The sequence below is a fragment of the Mauremys mutica genome, chromosome 3, assembly GCF_020497125.1.
Source record: "Mauremys mutica isolate MM-2020 ecotype Southern chromosome 3, ASM2049712v1, whole genome shotgun sequence".
Lineage (NCBI taxonomy): Eukaryota > Metazoa > Chordata > Testudines > Geoemydidae > Mauremys > Mauremys mutica.
The window spans coordinates 141,437,966-141,455,920 of NC_059074.1; the positions used below are offsets into that span (position 1 = coordinate 141,437,966).

General features: G+C 40.2%; 1 protein-coding gene across 2 annotated transcripts in view; it reads right to left on the minus strand.

The window, feature by feature from the left end:
• The window catches only part of SMYD3 (SET and MYND domain containing 3), a 642,972-nt gene that overhangs the window by 467,668 nt on the left and 157,349 nt on the right, over positions 1-17,955 (minus strand). The window lies entirely within an intron of this gene.

Consider the following 17,955-nt stretch of genomic DNA (forward strand, 5'->3'; position numbering starts at 1 on the left):
CTATTACTATAAAACAAAAAAAAATTACACAGTTCTGTCTCCTAAGATATAAGAGGTTGAAAAAGCCAATTCTCACTTTTAATGTGCTCATGAAATTTCACCCAGAAGCAGCGTTCAACCATAACAAAGCCAAATTACTGAAGCTCTCATTACACTAAAGCTGGCGCAAAGTCACAATTGATATATGAGTCAGTCACTCTCAGCATTGATTTGCAGAGCCCTCTGAATGTCTCTCAGCAGTACTGTACCTTAAAAAGCATTTTTTCCCCTCACTGCCATTCATCACGACTCAAATTGTCAAGTTTTATTTACATCTCTTTGTTAGGTTAAAATATTCAAGAATACAATTAATTAAATTTTAGTTATCCTATTTTTCTTCCCCCCCACCCTAATATTAAACAGAAAATAAAAGAAGAATAGAAAAATAGCTGATGTAGTTTCACTAATCCCTCACCACAGTCATAACAGGACTTTACAAAAATATTGCAGATATCTTTCTGAGTCATGCCAGTTCATATCTACTCAAAGAGCCTGTTCTGATCTCAATATTGCAACACACAATGGATTTCCAGCAGTTATGCAGCATATATTTTTAGCAGCAAGATAGCAACACACACACAAATTGCAGTGGCTTATGCCATTTTTCAGGCAATAACCATTAGGTGGGCAATTCATGAGAATAAAAAATGGCAAGCAGGAAAAAATCTACACCAATCAACTTTTAAATCCTCAGTTTAGAGCACAGCTAATAAGGAAAACAAGCCATGTATGCTAATCTCTTATAGGACTTCACTGGGGACTTTGAAGGGAATTGAATATTTAGGGACAATAAGAGGGCATACAAAACATAAGAGTAATGTGCTACAGAGCTGGTCACCACGCTTTAGTGGAAGATCATCCCCCCACCATCTTCCAGAGGGATCTGGGTGGGTGGCAGGGTGATTCAAATGACAGGAGGAAAGAATTGCTAGGGACAGAATGGCTGGCAGGGCAGGCTAGGGAAGAATGGGATGCAAAATGGCAGGCAGCAGACAGCAATCTAGTGTGGATGGCTGCTCTACAGAGCAAGTGCAGGTGAGGGGGGTAGGCAGGAGTCAACATCATTCCTCCAGGGGCCTCAAAGAAATTAAGAACTATGATGACAGACCCCAAAATTGGTAAGTTCTCCCTCCAATTCTGAACTACTACACAGAAGATGCATTCCTTGTGACCCAATATGGACAGGATGGGGGATGAGATCAGTACATACACCTCTATCCCGATATAACGGTGTCCTCAGGAGCCAAGAAAATCTTACCGCATTATAGGTGAAACCGTGTTATATTGAACTTGCTTTGGTCTGCCAGAGTGCACAGCCCTGCCCCCCCTGGAGCGCTGCTTTACCACGTTATATCCAAACTCATGTTATATCGGGTTGCATTATATCGGGGTAGAGGTGTATTTGACTAAATAAATCCAACAGACTTCCCCCACCATCACCACATACACAGACACGGATGCTGCAGCAGCCACAAGTAACCCATATGAAAGCTATATAATCCCACACCTTCTATCCCTCAAAACAAGTTATAATATTCCAAATATTCTCTTTTTCCTTCCAATATTAATATTTTTACAGGGACGAGGGGGAGGAAGTATTCAATGCAAAGACCAACGGAAAAAGACAACATACTTCTAATATCTATGAAATATTGTAATATGACAGACAATAGCAATAAAATATACACTCTATTTTCAAAATAACATGAATTTGAGCATGAGAACACTTAAGAAAACTTTACCTAAAAACATACAGCATCTTCTGAAAATTGTTGCCCTCTTTTGTAAACACGTAAGCACAATTATGTTACCAATAAAATAATTTCTTTCAAAACTACAGCAAGTAAATTCAGACATACAATGAATCAGTTGGTAAAAATTCCTTATTGACAGAAATCACATTGCTTGTATTCTGTCTAAAGTCAGTTGTAAAGAGATATGGTCCTCATGGAAAGTAATGGAGATGCCTATTCAGCACGTTTACCAAACCTGTGTGTGGCCGCACTGGGTTTTTAATGGGTAATCAAGTTTAACAGGCCATGTCAAAAGGCCTGACGTGTGCAGCTGAGCAATTGTTGGAAGATAACTAAGGAAAGAAAAGCTGGTGTTATTCTTTTCATTGGCACATACAGCATCTTGATAAAAGAAAAGAATCAACTTATGTCAATGGGTGTTCCTGCCAAACTTCAAAGTTTATTGGAGGGGTCCTACAACAACAAAAATCCTAGACAACTAGGCAAAATATATTGTCACTTCTCCAGTATATTATTGTTTATAATCCTCCTCACGATGAACTTTGGAGACAAAGATTTTTTTTTCCTTTAGAGTCAAATATCCTTAAGCTTTGGCATAATTATGTAACATTTCATGGGTAAACGAGGATAGGGATCGAAGATAGATATCTACCTGCAGCCAATACTGTACACCTATTGTGCAACAAAAAAACAAAACAAAGCTAACTTAAAGACTATCTGTATAATTATTGCTTCCTTACATTTTAGTTTGAACTAATCTTAATTTTATCACCAAATATAAATCTCTCTCTCTATTTGTAAAAGCAGCAAAGAATCCTGCGGCACCTTATAGACTAACAGACGTTTTGCAGCATGAGCTTTCGTGGGTGAATACCCACTTCTTCGGATGTAAAGTATCTATGATTCAAAGTCTCTCCCACACAAGTGTTACATAGGACTGACCTTTTTCTCTCACAAACAAAAAGCTCAACCATATCAGACCCATCTTACACAGCCCCACTGGCCTCCCATTCATTCAGAGTACAGTTCAAAATTCCGCTCCTTGTTTTTAAACCTTCCTTGGACTTTTTCCCCACACAAACACACAGATTCGCTGACTCTGTTCCCCTTCCCATTGCACTTAATCAGGCAGAAGTCCAGGTGCAATCAATGGGAGTGTTGCCTAAGAAAGGAGTTTCAAATCATGCCCTGAAGTTGCATTGTACTCCATGATGCTGTATTTCTGCTGAACAATTTTATTAACACATTCAGTGCCCATTTGTTCAGCTAAAGGGAACAGTAATTTCAGTATCTTTAAACTTAATGAAATCCTTCCTAAAAATTAACTACCCACAAAACAAACATATAATCCAGACTCAAAATATGCACATACCTAACATGATTTATCTTATATTAGAGCCATTATTCTAACTCATTTCTCACACACATCCCTTTTTTATTATCTCCATTTAGCTTCAACGCAGGCCCTGAGTCTCCACTGACTTGCATCTTATATAGCTACCTGTGCAGACTGGGTATGAAACACTGCCATTTTGATTTGGTAACATTCTACTTCTGCTTTCAACAGGTGTCAATGACACTATAATATGGACAGCAGTGAAGTATGAGGCCCTCCGATTGTAAACTTTTTGGTGCATGGACCTGTTTATTAGATTAAGCTCCTAACACACTTTGGGGAACTGTAAAAACAGTAATGAAAGCAAAAACACCAACAACGTGAACAAAAGCCTCTTTCCACACACATGTTTTAATTTCTTTTAATTTCCTTTAAGTATTAATAAAAGGTTCATTAGGCAGCCTGACAGGGTCCCTTTTTTCATTTAATTAAATCTTGAGCCTCTGTATTTGAAGTAAAAAACAGTCATTGGATGAGGAGGATTTTTTGAGTAAAAAGTTTTGAGATTCAAAAAATCCTTTAGAGCTTTGTCTAACCCTTCTCTAAATAAGTAACTCCCTAAAAAAGAAAGGCCAAAAGTTTCTGTCTGGGTGGCTAAACAATTTGAATGAGACCATAGGATTCTCCAAGCTCTAGGGTGGAATCTAAGTTTTTTCAGAGAAGTAGAAGAGACAATGTTTAATTTTATTAGCAGAATATTTGTTTTAAGATATTTGAGAGGGTGTAGTTGGGTTTTGTTTGTTTTTGGGAGAAAACAGCATTTCTTAAAGCTCTTCTGACAACATTGTGATAATAAAAGACAGAGGTGCTCCTAAGACAAGTGTGGAGATTTCAAATTCTGTCCTATTGTTTTATTTTTGTAGCATTTCTTTTAAAAATATTAGAATTTCACAAGGGTTGGAAAGTTAGCCACTCAACTGCCATTAAGTTTAATAAAGGTGGAAGGAATCTGAATTGAAAACTAAAGTCAACAGCTTCCCTTTCGCTTTTAAATTTTTCCACTGGAAAAGGTGAGAAAGTGGCATAAGCATAAAGTCTAGGGGCAAAATTTTCAAAAATGACTTAAGATCCTAAATTTCTTTTTCAAAAGTGACATTGGAATTTAGGGGCCTACGTCTCACTGAAAGTCAATGGGATTTAGGCTCATAAATCCCTTTTTAAAATTTACCCTATCGCTAAATCTACCACTATGCAAAGCATATGGAACATTGCCGAATGTGGAACAAGAGCCATTCTCTCTCAATGTTTTACTTTCCCCTCCCTTCTTCTAGTGAAAAAAGTTGAGACACAAGAAGGGGTGCAAGCGCACCAAAAACCATGAACCTTAAAAAAATTCCAAAATGAAAATTGTTTAGAAATTATTGGTCAAAACACTGAAAATGTTCTATTTTAAAATGATTTTTTTTCCCCCAAAAAGTTTTGTTTTTGTCAAAAAGTCATTTTTTGTTGGAAAAACAACCTCAAAACATGTTGACCAGCTTTTCTTGTAAGTATTGTTATAATGGCTTCACCTCCTGGAAGCAATGCATCTCAAATATAACGCAGATAAAATCTGTATACCATACCATATCTCTGTATCTCCCACTGGTAGACAGACAGACATTGGTATGTAATGCATAAACACACATACACAAACCCCTGCCTGCCACTGTTTCTGCAAGAGAGCATACGAGCGAAAAGATGATATGTAAGGTATCAAGACGTCTAAAGCTAGTCCTGCTTTTGACTGATACACACTCAACATTATTTCCACATTTGGTTTACCACCCCTCTCAACACTTTTGTGACTATTCCTTTTCTCTTTCAGAAAAAAATACGACTGTTAAAACTATGACTCAAAAATTCATAATTTAACAGAATCTCAGACTTAACACACCACACTGCCAGTAAACTACACCAGTGCTAACTCAAGCACCACACCAGATGCCCAATTTGTGTAGCATGAATGCAGCAACATGAAACAAATTTATCTGCTTGGATGCTTAACAATCAGAATGCCTCAGATACAAAATGTATTAACAGAGAAATATTATTAGCTCTATATGTATTCTGAATTTTTATTTTAAATCTACTGAATAAAAAGCATATGCTAGCGGCATGCAGATTAAATGTTGGTGTGACAGTAAATCAATCTTTCAGTGCTTTGGGATTTTACGGTCATCGGAGGAAAAAAAGTGGCTACAAAAATGAAGTCACAACTGTGACGCCATTGCTAGACTTCAACAAACACTCACATGGAGGCATACACTGTTTAATTAATCCCCGGTGATCAAAGCTGTTTTATTCCTATACCAAGTTAATTGAACACTTTCAATTCAGTTCTGATAATAATTAAACATTAGATCTTTACCCCAAAATAATATGCATTTGATAACTGATTGGCATTTTTTGTAATATCTGCCTCCATTAAAACCTCTCGGGATTTCTCCATTATATTGGATGCATTAGAAGTCTAATAGGAAATTGTATTTTTCAAAAGGCTTACACTTTGTGATTTAGAAAGAAATCAGATTTCAAGTGGAGAACATACTTTGATGTCTCTACTGTATTCAAAGTCATTGATCATGTTTACTTGGAACATGATATCCATACAGAATGTCCATAATTTACAGCAGGCAAGAAATTTCTAAGAATAGTTATTTATGAACCACAGGAAATAAAGCCAACATAGACAGCTCAAAGTGGCACAGTTTGTTGATTTGGTTTGTTTGTTTGTGCACAGACAGCATACTAACAAAAACAAAAAGATTTGTCATTTATCCCCCAAGACCTGATTTCAATCATCTGTATTTTCCCTTATAAATCTATCTGCTCTCGTGTTATATATTCCAGAGCACACTGCATACCCCTGGGTACCCAAGGTTTGGATTAATAACAACAACGACCCATCTAATGTACACTCAAGAGTGTGAACCACCAAAACATCTTGGTGGAAGTCACAGAGAATGGGTTGGAAGTAGGGATCACAGCGTGGTCAGCAAGGTTCTAATGGAGAGTCAAATGGAAATAGCAGCAGCAAGTGCAACCGAAGGGAGGGCTGAAGGAACAGCCAGAGGGGTCAGCGTGGCACTTTCTCCGTCTCTTCCTCTCTCTTTAGGGAGTAGAAGGGAGAGGTGGAAGGGCAGGGGGCAACTGAAAGCAGAGAAAGGAATTTTTACAACCAATATTTTCAGACCTTTCAGTTAGACATGAGTTTGGTTTGAGGGCAGGATGTGCAACGCTTTTAGTTGGTTCTTATTTTATCCAAAGTGGTTCCCTCATCCTGGGCACAAATTCTGTTCTGAATAGAATAGCTTACGATATTACTGTTATTTACTGAGCACCAACAAATACAGATTTTTTAAAAATGTCTATTTTGTATGGTCCCCAATAGGAGTTGGCTCACCAAGAGCCCTCACTTCACCCCTGGTGAATCTTGTAAAGTGTGCAGTGAATGAGGCAAAAGCTCTCTTAAGAGACATTCCTCATTCCTTGCACATCTTCTAAGTGTACAGGGACTGAAACAAGGGTTTTCCAAGGCTCTGCTCTTGCCACTGTCTGTGTATCTTGAAGAACAGAAGTGTGTGGCAGCTTGAAGTGCTCTGGTAAGCGGTTTCTTCCTAAGGAGCTGGTAAAGTATATGGAATAGGGCATCCCAGTGGTGTGTAGCTTATTTTCTTTCATTTTTAAAACTAAAAAATTCCACCCAAAGAACTAAGTTAGAGAAACATTAAGGATGCATGGTTAAGCACTCAAACATCAGTACATACCAAGTTAAGATTGTTAGGCAGCTTTAATTCTGCCTGCTTGCACATACGCATTGCAACCGTCTTTAATTACATGACCACATACTGTTTCTCAAATATAACACATTATACCATTTTCCCTACATACATCCTTGTAAAATGCCCTTACATCAATCACTGTGCATCTTGTATATAAATGACTTTCATGAATCCTGTTGCCTGGTACTATATGTACTAGAGGTACAGGATGCTGCACTTACTCATGTAACATTACTCGTGTAATGTTATTAAAAAGTATATATTCAGCAAATAGTATGTGATATCTGAAACTGCTAAATATTATTGAATACTGCTAGTATTCATGCACAGGGTAGAGAGGGAAGAGGTTTTGCTGAAAGTGCTTAACCATGCTATACTTAATGGAAGAGCTAGGGACAGTCACTTTTTGAAAAGACTTTTGTTAGCATTGACTGGTATGATCTACAATCATCTGGAATCCCCCTCTACTACACCTCCCCACAGTGCTTTCGAAACAGGATTTGGGCTATTTTCCCTGTTTAGAGAGTTGTGGAATATTTGAACTATTGAAGGTATTAGAAACTTTTGAAAAAAGTTTTAAAGAATTCACTTCTAAAGCAATCCCAATTCTGGAAATTTACCACGTAGAAGATCTCTTACAGAATTTTGAACTTCATCTACTGCTTCAACCTGCATTTTTTGTTCAGTAATCTGGAAGATTTTCAATTTCTCAATAAATACTATTTGTATTATAGAGTTCCTGAAGGTAAATACATTCTTTATAGAATTTAAAATGTGTCAGTTATTCCTTGGATTTTTTAAACCAGTTACTGTATTCTCTTCTGTTACAATTGTGGGTTCTACATTTGGAGCATTAGTGGAATGGCATATTTTTAAAAAACATACAGGTTTCATTTTCACATACCACTTTTTTCACAGGAACTCTGCCTAATTTAGTATACAGCGTGAATGCACAAGGGGGGCAAAATTAAGGATGTGAGGACAACCATAAATCTGGCATTTCCCAACTATATGGTGCTTGACTTTGCAATTTATATAGCATTCTTTCAACTTAGTTTTCTTAATGTAATTATATTTATATTTGTAGAATATTAACATGGAGGTGGATTCCTTTTATAAAGAAACAGTACCTATAAAATGTCATTTCGATTCCTAAAGCTAGCACACAAACAACAAGGAATCTCACATGAGGGGGAAAAAAGAATGCCTCAGTTCACTGACGTTACCCAAAATAAATGCAAAAGGTTTAAAGAAATTGCAGGAATTAAGAAAATTATTGCAAGGAACAGCATGGAGACAGGCAGCCTGTATCTTGCTAAGCTGCAATTTTGGTACGAGTAAAAGCAACAGTCAAAGGCATATATATTTTAGGAGAAAGGAAATACATTTTTGGGCAAAATGTAACCTGAAACACATGGAGCTGAGACAAAGAGTGATGAAAAAGATTAATTTTCCTTGTGCCGGGGTTCACAGTTGAGGAAATGTGGCCTTTAAGAGGAGAGAGAAATCTACAGATGTGTTAATACTTTACATGTCCAAGAAGTAAAGTGACATGATCTATACACCTCTACCCCAATATAAAGCAACCCGATATAACACAAATTCGGATATAACGCAATAAAGCAGTGCTCTGGGGGGGGCGGGGCTGTGCACTCTGGTGGATCAAAGCAAGTTCTATATAACGCCGTTTCACCTATAACGCAGTAAGATTTTTTGGCTCCCGAAGACAGTGTTATATTGAGGTAGAGGTGTATTTAATTTAGATTGCTTAATGAAATATCCCATTGTTGTTTAATAGAAAAAGGTTCATGTTGTGACGTTTTCAAATAAGTGGCAATAGCCGACCCTCCGCCTTTCTTCCCATTCACCACAAATTTAGTGGATGAAAAGATAAATGTAACAAAGTAGAATGTACCTGGAATCAATCTTTTAAAAAAATGTGTCTTGAACATCTTGTATATCCCTCTGTGAGGGGTCTGCAGAACATAAGACAAAAAATTAATGTTTTAATCAAGAACTTGAGTAAAAGAACAAATGGAACCAATTCAGATCCATATATAGGAAACATCTTAAAGGAAATGTTAAGTCAAACATAGCATTGAGCATGCATTATTGTTGACATGTCTACAGTCCCTAGAAGAGGGTGAATAGATTTGCTCTTGAGGGACCCTGCTCCTTTCTTTGTGAAAAGTCCCAGAGTGTAATTGTGGGGAAATTGTTCATCTTCCCTGGAGGACTCCTTCAGATAGCATACTGCCTGGTCATGATACTCCTTCTGTTCAACAAGCATGGGAGACTAGTAGGAGGGTCTGAAAGGAGACATGGGCAGCTGTGTCTTCAGTATGTTGATGTCACCCAGCTCTTCCCTTCCAACCCATCAGACTGCTATGCAGGAGGGTAGATGAGATGATAATTAAAAAATCTATGAATCAGACCTGGTTGGTTCATTAAAATTGGTGACTCAGTATACGGATGTGATTGGAAGTTGGACAAGATCCATCTGGCTGAGGATTGATGCAGACGTAACAGGCATTGCTGGTAAATAGAGGGAAGCAACCAGAACAGTTGGTGATGATTATGTCAGCGGTGCTGGTTATCAGTAAATCCATGATTCGTTACACAATGTAACAGGACGTTAGAAGCGTTGGCATCTCTCTCTGAGGCAGAGGAATCTAGACGCAAGGACAGACAGGCCCTGTGGGAAAAAACCCTTGCAAAAGCCAACATCGGGAGAAAGCTGAGGGTTTCAGTAGCATTCTAGGTATTTAGCCATTGGAACAGATTACCATGGGCTATGGTAAATTCTCCATCACTTGGAGTGTTTGAATCAAGACTGGAGGTTTTGGTAAAAGTGTTATTAGAGCTGGGGTGCTCTTATGTGCTCAGCAAGCACCTTTTTCTGATCAGCACCTGGGGAGAAGAGTAAACCCTCTTTTATTACGGATATGAGCCTCAGAAAAGTTATCCATGCCTTTGTCACATCAGGACTAGACAACTGTCCAACCACAGCTACAACTATAGACCAGGTGGAATTTGAAGTTAAGCAGGCAGCAGTATTCTGCGCTATTAAGCATTGCTGCACACTGACAGCACAATAAACCTATCATCGGTATGATATTTCTAGCTGTGTATTACTTTCCAGATGGTGTTTAAGGTGTTCATTTTAACTTTTAAAACCTTAAATGGCTGAAGAAATAGCTACCTAAGAGATGGCATCCCAGCCAGGAGCCTGCTGGTTTAAAGCCAGGGCACCACTGGCAGGATGTTTTCCATCAGGAGTCCTTGATTCTGGAACTCACTCCTTCCCTTGACCCAGCAGATGTCAGACACTAACCTTCAGGCACACTGTGAAGCAGGGATCTCAAACTCAATTTACCTTATGGCCAGTGCCAGTCCTCTAATCCTCCCAGCGGGCCAATAATATCACTGAAGCTGGTGCTCAGAAAAGAAAATGTTTATATTGTATTTTTTATTTCCAATTTCTTCAAAATAATAGAACTGTCATACAACTTTACACAATTCTTTGCCTGCCAGAGAGTTTTCAGTGTTTGCCAGACACCTGGCAACGCTTCAGTTCTATCAGTTTGTTGATGTTTGGCCTCAGTGACAGAGCAGTGGAAACTTTCAGGATTGCAGCAAGGTGTGCATCAGATAGTTGTGTTTGGTACTTTGATTTGTTTATATTCATTGTGGAAAAAAAGTGACACTTCCTCCATGGCTGACTCTGCCCGGCAACTAATGATGCTGCCTCCATGGCTGACTCTGCCTGGCGACTAGTGATGGTATCTCTGTCCCTTTCCCCCAGCCAATGGGAGCTGCGGAGGGGCGGCTCCTGCAGCAGACATTGCGGACAGCATCTCTGCATGCGTCTCTCTTCCGTGGGGAGGTTCTCAAGCCACAGATGACCCGCAGGCCAGGACTTTGAGACCACTGCTGTAAAGTTAGGCATTGATCCTGTCAACAACTGTGCCCACACAGAGGTCTGCCTGCAGAGCCAGCTGCAATTGTGTATTTGGCAATCGGGGCCTTAATCTTTTGTCTAGACTGGTCCAAATGGACCATTGGTCTGACCCACTATGGCCGTTCTTATATTCTTATGTCACAAGTTTTTGGACCTGGGGTTGGGTGAAAGACAAAGTGGTCAGATTGGGATTATTATAGTTTATTATTATTATGGGGAAATTATTAATTAATTACTATTACTGCGGTAATGTGCAAGCCCTTCATTGTGGATTTTGTGGATTTTTCTTAGGGTATTTTTTTAAAAGCACTTAGAGCTTTCCCTTGCTGGATCTTTAAAAGAAATATTCTTAAAACATGTACAATCCTAGTTGGGGATCCCTTCTTGAAACCGAAGAAATGACTGTTTAAATTATCTGCATATTACATTTTCTGTTCCACCAAAATGACTCTACAAACATAGATTTATGATAATACAGGAAACGTCCAGAAAATTTGACTATCAGGAAAAATATCAAAAGTTGATTTGTGTTATCCTGCATATATGATCTAAGCATAAATTTAGTCTATCAGTCATTATTAAGAGATGGGGTTAAAGGGGTGGGGGGATTAAAAGCAAAGGGAGGAGAATATGACATAGGCCAGAAAAAGTCTGAGATTATTAAGAAGCTGTGTGATAATATACTATCCATGTTATCATTCCTATGCAACCAAGATCTCCAAGTGCATTCCAAACAGGTATCTAATTAATTTTGTACCACAATTATAGTACTAACCTTTCTTAACTATGTCTGTGTTTTCCTGGCATAAATTTTTATCCTTACACAGCTTTTGATTAAAATAAAAAAAAACTATTTCAGTAGAATTGGGGAACATAAGAATGGCCAAAGGTCCATTTAGCCCAGTATCCTGTCTTCCGTCAGTGGCCAATGCCAGGTGCTTCACAGGGAATGAACAGAACAGGAAGTGACTGAAATATTTTGGAGAGCCCTCTGTTTGCTGGAGATGCATTTTGTTGGACCTTACTCCAAAGCAGGGATGTAAAAAATATTTTTTTTTGTTATGCAACTGACTAGCAAATAACAGACAGCAGTATTCAATATTATTTGGGGAAGAGGTGGAGTAACCACATTGTGGAATGTCTTTGTAGAAGCAGCGTCATGACATTCTCTTATACAATTGCTACATTTGTTCAACCTATTAATACAATTACATCACACAATGCTGATCCAGCTCAACTTAGTTTATATCATTTTAACAGACCATTAGAGGTGCCAGAGCTTTGATGTGAATTAATTAGTCCCACCCCATTCAAAGAGCCTGATTGTTTAGAAACAGAACAAGAACAAACAGAGCCTTCTTTAGCAAAGCAGTTTCTGGAGTATTTAAATCTTGGTTATATTATTTAGAACAGCCCAAATTGCACTGTCAGAAGTAGACACTGTCCCTCTATAATAAAGGCACATGAGCTTGAAAACTAATCTTTGGAATGGATTGTTTTCATCAAAAAAAGTCAGCATGGTTATTATCATCCCTTTGAAGAAAGCCAAAAAGTCTGCCAACTTTTAACATTCACACATGGTAATCTGCTACATCCGGATTTTCAAATTTAATCCCATCCCTGTAATTACCCAATAGTCAGAACTAGCTTTGCTGACAACACTCAACCTGCACTAAAATACCAATTACAATTATTTTGTATTGAGACTCTTATTCATTCTGTTTCTAGTGGTATCATGGGGAAATCTTAGGGGAATCATAAGAGTGACAACCACCTCACAAACAGTTCAGGCCTAGTTGATTTTTGCATGATCTCCATTTCCCGTTTTGCAACCCCTCAGAGATAGAGCTCAGATTCACAAAGGAATTTAGGCATCTAAATCTGGTGGGATATTCTGATGTGGAACTCTCACAATCTCTCTTGACAAAGCCATTCCACTCTGTATTAAATAATTAAATATGAACTGGACCATAGAATGAGTGACATTGATTCTACCCAGTGGTTAGAAAACCCCTTTTCATATCCTTTCTCCTCAAGGGGCAAATTAAGCTCATATCTCCCACATCCCTAGGGAGTGCTCTAAGTACTGCGCTAAAGATGATAAGGGAGGCTTCCTCCACCCCCACATCCTTGTAGATCCAGGCCGTAGGGCATAATCCAGCTTCCACTGAAGTCAACAGCAACATAATTGCACTCATATTAAAAAAGGAGAAGGAACAGACCCATAAATTTTGTCCTTCCAGGTCCAAAGTTAAAAGGTCATTTAGCCATTCATTAGGACATCATCTTTTATCCTTGTTGACCTTCAGCTAAGTACTCAAGTTGTGCTGAGGGCTTGGCTAATTAGTAGGAGGTAGTTTAAGATAGAAAAAATTGTACCTGCAAATAACCTTTTCATCATGGTGTCAGCTTGGAGTACCCCAAGGTTGGCTAAGCTACCACTAAAGATAATTGTTATATTTTACTTCGGTTATTGCAGGCAAAAAGCAAGCATGGCTGGCATGATTTTAAATTAACATCAGAGACCAAAAAATATTAATAGGTCTTCCAGCTGTTGGGTCCTCTTTACATCACAGACCAGTTTACAGAGGACATGAAGAACTATAACATGATTGCAAAATCCATTAAGACCTCTGCTGTCAATTTAACCTCAAAAATTGTTCTTTTGGGATTTATTCACACCAAATCCTCTTCACGAGGTAATGGGTAAGCATTCCTGAATAAATCTGGTAGTAGAGCATGACTGAATGAAAAGAGATGAAAGTTGGGGCTTCGTAACTGAATATTTACTGTATATGTTTCAACTTGGCATAAATGATTCTCAGCTTTTGTTTCGCTGCTTTCACAAAACCTAACAGAAACAGTAATAGTAAAATATCTGAATTCACTTTTCCATGGAAAAGCTCAACTGTGCAAAGAACTATTTACAAGTTCTTTGCACCTGGCCATTGCACATGGACGGATGATTGATCCAAAAACAGTGAACTTGTTGAACTTTATGTTTCCTTGTAAGAGTCTTAGGACTTACTCTAAATATTCAGAAGTCAGAACTGCAAACCACTCAGAATACTAAATGCATCTGAGTCGATTTCAGAACAAATCTGGGCAATGTTCCAATGTCAGAATGATTAGTAGATGTAGATTAGTAACATCTCTTGCTTTGCTATTCCTCTCTCAAAAAGTGCCTATCAGTGAAAGCCTGCTTGGTAAGAGGACACACGGCTGCAGAGATTTTAACAGTTAATCAAGGACAGATTTTACAAAAGAGTGCTAGAACTGTCTTTTACATCGCACTGGAATTCCAAGCATGTCTTACTCTCCCACAAATAAAAATAGCCAAACAACTAGTATATCTGACATATGTTGAAAGCTGAAATACAATTTGTTATACAGTGCATCTTTTTGTACCCTACTTATAGATTCCCCAGGATTATAGGAAAGCACAGGGTGATTGTCAAAAACAACAGGGAAACATCAAGGGAGCAACAAAGGTTTAACATTTATTTAAATATAGCTCTCACCCTAATTTCCAAAATACAGGACCTATCCTGCAAGGTGCTGAAAGCCCCTCAACTCCCACTGAGAGCTGAGCATACCCTCAATATGAATTAAGGGCATCTAAAACTTCATACTCTCAACCCATACATTAGGTCTTGAGGACCTTTAAGAATTCAGAGTTCAGAGATTTTTGATTGCTGTTCTAAATACTCCAGAGTTGGAAGCACAGCTACATAGATCATGTGGAGTTTATAAAGATCCAGTTTAATTTAGTTACTAAATGTATCCTACATAATTCCCAGGCTAGCACTACAACCCCAACCCCAAGATTTAATTTATCTTTCTTTTGCACAAAGACACATTCCAGGATCCATTCAACTGTTACGCAAAACAATGACTGAGAGCTTATTATATTATTGCAAAAAATTAATTAGTAACACTATAATAGTAATACTAATTATTTCATCCTAAACCTAGCCTATAGCAATACTGGATGAATAATGCTATTTATGTTAACAATTAGTCCATGGTGTATGTTTCCTGTTCTAGGTGTTCTCTTGTGATGCTTGTACTAGTTAAAACGTGATGTTTTCCAGAACGCACAGACCAGTCAAAAGTAAACACACTTTGTCTTTGTATCAGTAACAGTTGCAAACCTGTAAAACAGGTGGGGGCAGGCTGCCCGTCTACTAGCAATGTAAATCAGGATGGGGTTCAAGTTTTGGTTCCTCACTTGTCCTAACTTCAGAAGCAGTGCACTTAGGTCTTGGCTCCTGCATTAAGTCAATGGCAAAACTTCAGTGGCGCAGGAACCTGATCTTTATATCCAGGTCCTCACAAATGTGGAGCACCTGCAAACTCCACTGCAGTCAATGGGAGCTAAGGGTGCTCAGTATTTCTTAAGACCCGGCTGTTAGCCTCCGGGTAGGAGAAAGTACTTTAGCTGCATTTTAGGGGGACAGAACTTTCAGCCAATCAGACCTCCGGCTGTAAAAAGAAACCTTTGAAGATGTGGGTGAAAAAAGGAAATCACAGAGATCACTCTGACCTCCCAAAACTCAGGGGAGCAAATTCTGACCTGACTTGCATTCTGTCAGCGCAGGATCTGGCCCAGAATGGCAGATAAACATAGCTATCTGGTTAATTTTATAGCCAGCTACCCTTGATTTCTATAAACTTTAAGCATTTTGGATGTAAAAATATATTTATTTTCTTTGTTTCCATTCAAGTTAAATGAGAGTAAAGGAACTGAGGGCTGAAGAGGCAATTTTGTAATTTATGTTGTGATTAGGGGTGGGGCGGAGGAGCAATAGAAGCTATTTAAGTAAGGCTAATCACACTTTAAAAAGGCAAAATGAACGTTTTAGCCCTGAGGGACCCCATGCTTAGATCTTTTACTGGATTTTTTCAAACTCGGCTTTCTTTGAAACAATAAACCAAAAGCCACTGTACCCCATTATCGTAAAACCCACTATTTATCACTGCATGGATTTAATCAGAACCACTTGTTTACATGAGTTAGAACAGCCATCTGTCCTTTCTCCTGAACTCTTCTGATAGCTCTGTGCAATTTTAATCCTAAAGAGTGGAGAGGAGACTATTCATTGAAACATACCGTACTCACTGCTTCTGACTTGTTGACTGATGAAATTAGATACAGAAGTACTGTAACTAGTCTAGCTGGGAAAATTTTATAGGCCAATAGTAGCACTGGGTGCAAATCCACTGGTTTCAATCAAGGGTCTGGAGAAAAGCATCTCAAACTGTTCCAGTGCATTAATGTTTTACAAACATTACAAGCAAAAAGGGCAGACAAGTTAGGATCAGGAAAAGATCCTCTGGCCCAATATGTGTCACATCCTTTCAATCAAAAAAATGAGCTACGTTAAATTTTGGACATATTTGCAAACTAACCCAATTGGTAAGACAAGGGTTTCAATGCACCATGCAATGAAACATTCAATGAAACACTGCCATTGCCGTTGCTGGCCACCTGCTAGCACTGTTCTCTCTGCTGCTGCTGCTGCTGCTGGCCGCTTCCTGCCACTATTTTCTCTCCTGAGACTCAGTTCTGCAGCTGCTAACACTGCTGCTGCTTGCCACTGATTGCCTCGTCTGCAATGCCACGTTCTGAGCAGTGGCGTAGCCAGGTTCTAAGTGTAGGGGGAGCAAACATAAAAAAGGCGCCCCCCTTGGCTCCTCCCCTGGCCACGCCCCCAGCTCCTCCCGTTTCCCCACCAGATTAACCCTGGGGCCCGGCTCAGGACTCCTGCAGGTTTCCCAGGGGTGCGGATACCCCGTCCTCCCGCGGTCCCGGGAGAGTCTCTCCTGCCCTGCGCGCTCTGCAGGTGTCCCCCGCTGGGCTGCGCCACCCGGCCCCACCCGTGGGGTCCCGTCCCCCATGCTCCGGGCTCCTGCACCATGCCAGGGCCCCCCGTCCAGACAGCACGGCCTGCGCCCCTGCCCTGCGGGCCCAGCCCCGGAAAGCCCCTCGCCCGGACCCCCCAGTGCAAGGCACCGGACCCCTGCCGCTCACCTTCCGTCCTGCACCGCCGCCTGTCCCCGGCCTGCTTCCGGTGCTCCGTGCGCTCCACGTGGGGCTCGCTAGCCAGGCGGCCTTAAAGGCGCAGGGGCCCTTTCGCCTCCCCCCGCCTGCCGCATTAGCAAGGGGAGGGCAGCGCTTGGCCGCCAAGCCCTGAGCCGCTGCAGGAGCTGGCTATGGTGATGTTGGGGCTGCTCTGAGCGTGGGGCGCGATGGCTGAGGAGCCGGCCCCCTCACTCCTACGGCCGCGCCTGCCCCCTCCCCATGGCTCCTCACCAGCCCAGCAGGCACCGCTTTTTGAAAATGTGCTGAGGGGAAGCGGCTGCTTCCCCTGCACCCCGCTAGCTACGCTATTGGTTCTGAGGTTCCACCACTTAGCCCAACCTCTTAATGATTTCACTGGATAGTGGGGAACCCCTCTGTTGCTGCCTTTTCATTGCAACACTGACCCCGCACCAGGTCTAAGGATTAGCCACTAGACCTACTCATCAGCTCTAGTAGTCACTGAACAGAAATAAGGACTGTCAGTTGAATCCAATGGGCTCTGTCTTGACACACTGAAGGGTGAGAGTCAAATGGTGTCTAGGACCCTTTAAGCAGAGTCCAGAGCATCACTTAGGAACACCTATCCCCACCCCCTCTAACTTTCACTGGGATTTGGCATCTGTACCCCTGGCTTGGTGAATCAAGTTCAGTTTAGGGTGACACCCTCAGCCAGGGCATGCTAGACATAGTTCTGCTGCCCTTTACTCATACAATAAGGATAAGAACACTTCATTACTGCATTCCATACTGAAGTGAATTTTAACTTAAAATAGCCAAAATTGATCACTTTGGAAAAGAAGCTCTGTCTGCTGAATACCTACAAAGAGTAGTGTCCCCATTCAAATGTGGTCTGCGCCTAAAGTCTTTCCCCGCCAGTTCATCACTAGATGCCAGGGGAGAGCTCATTCAGACCCAGATTACATCAACATAGGGAGAACCTAAATACATAGGTATGG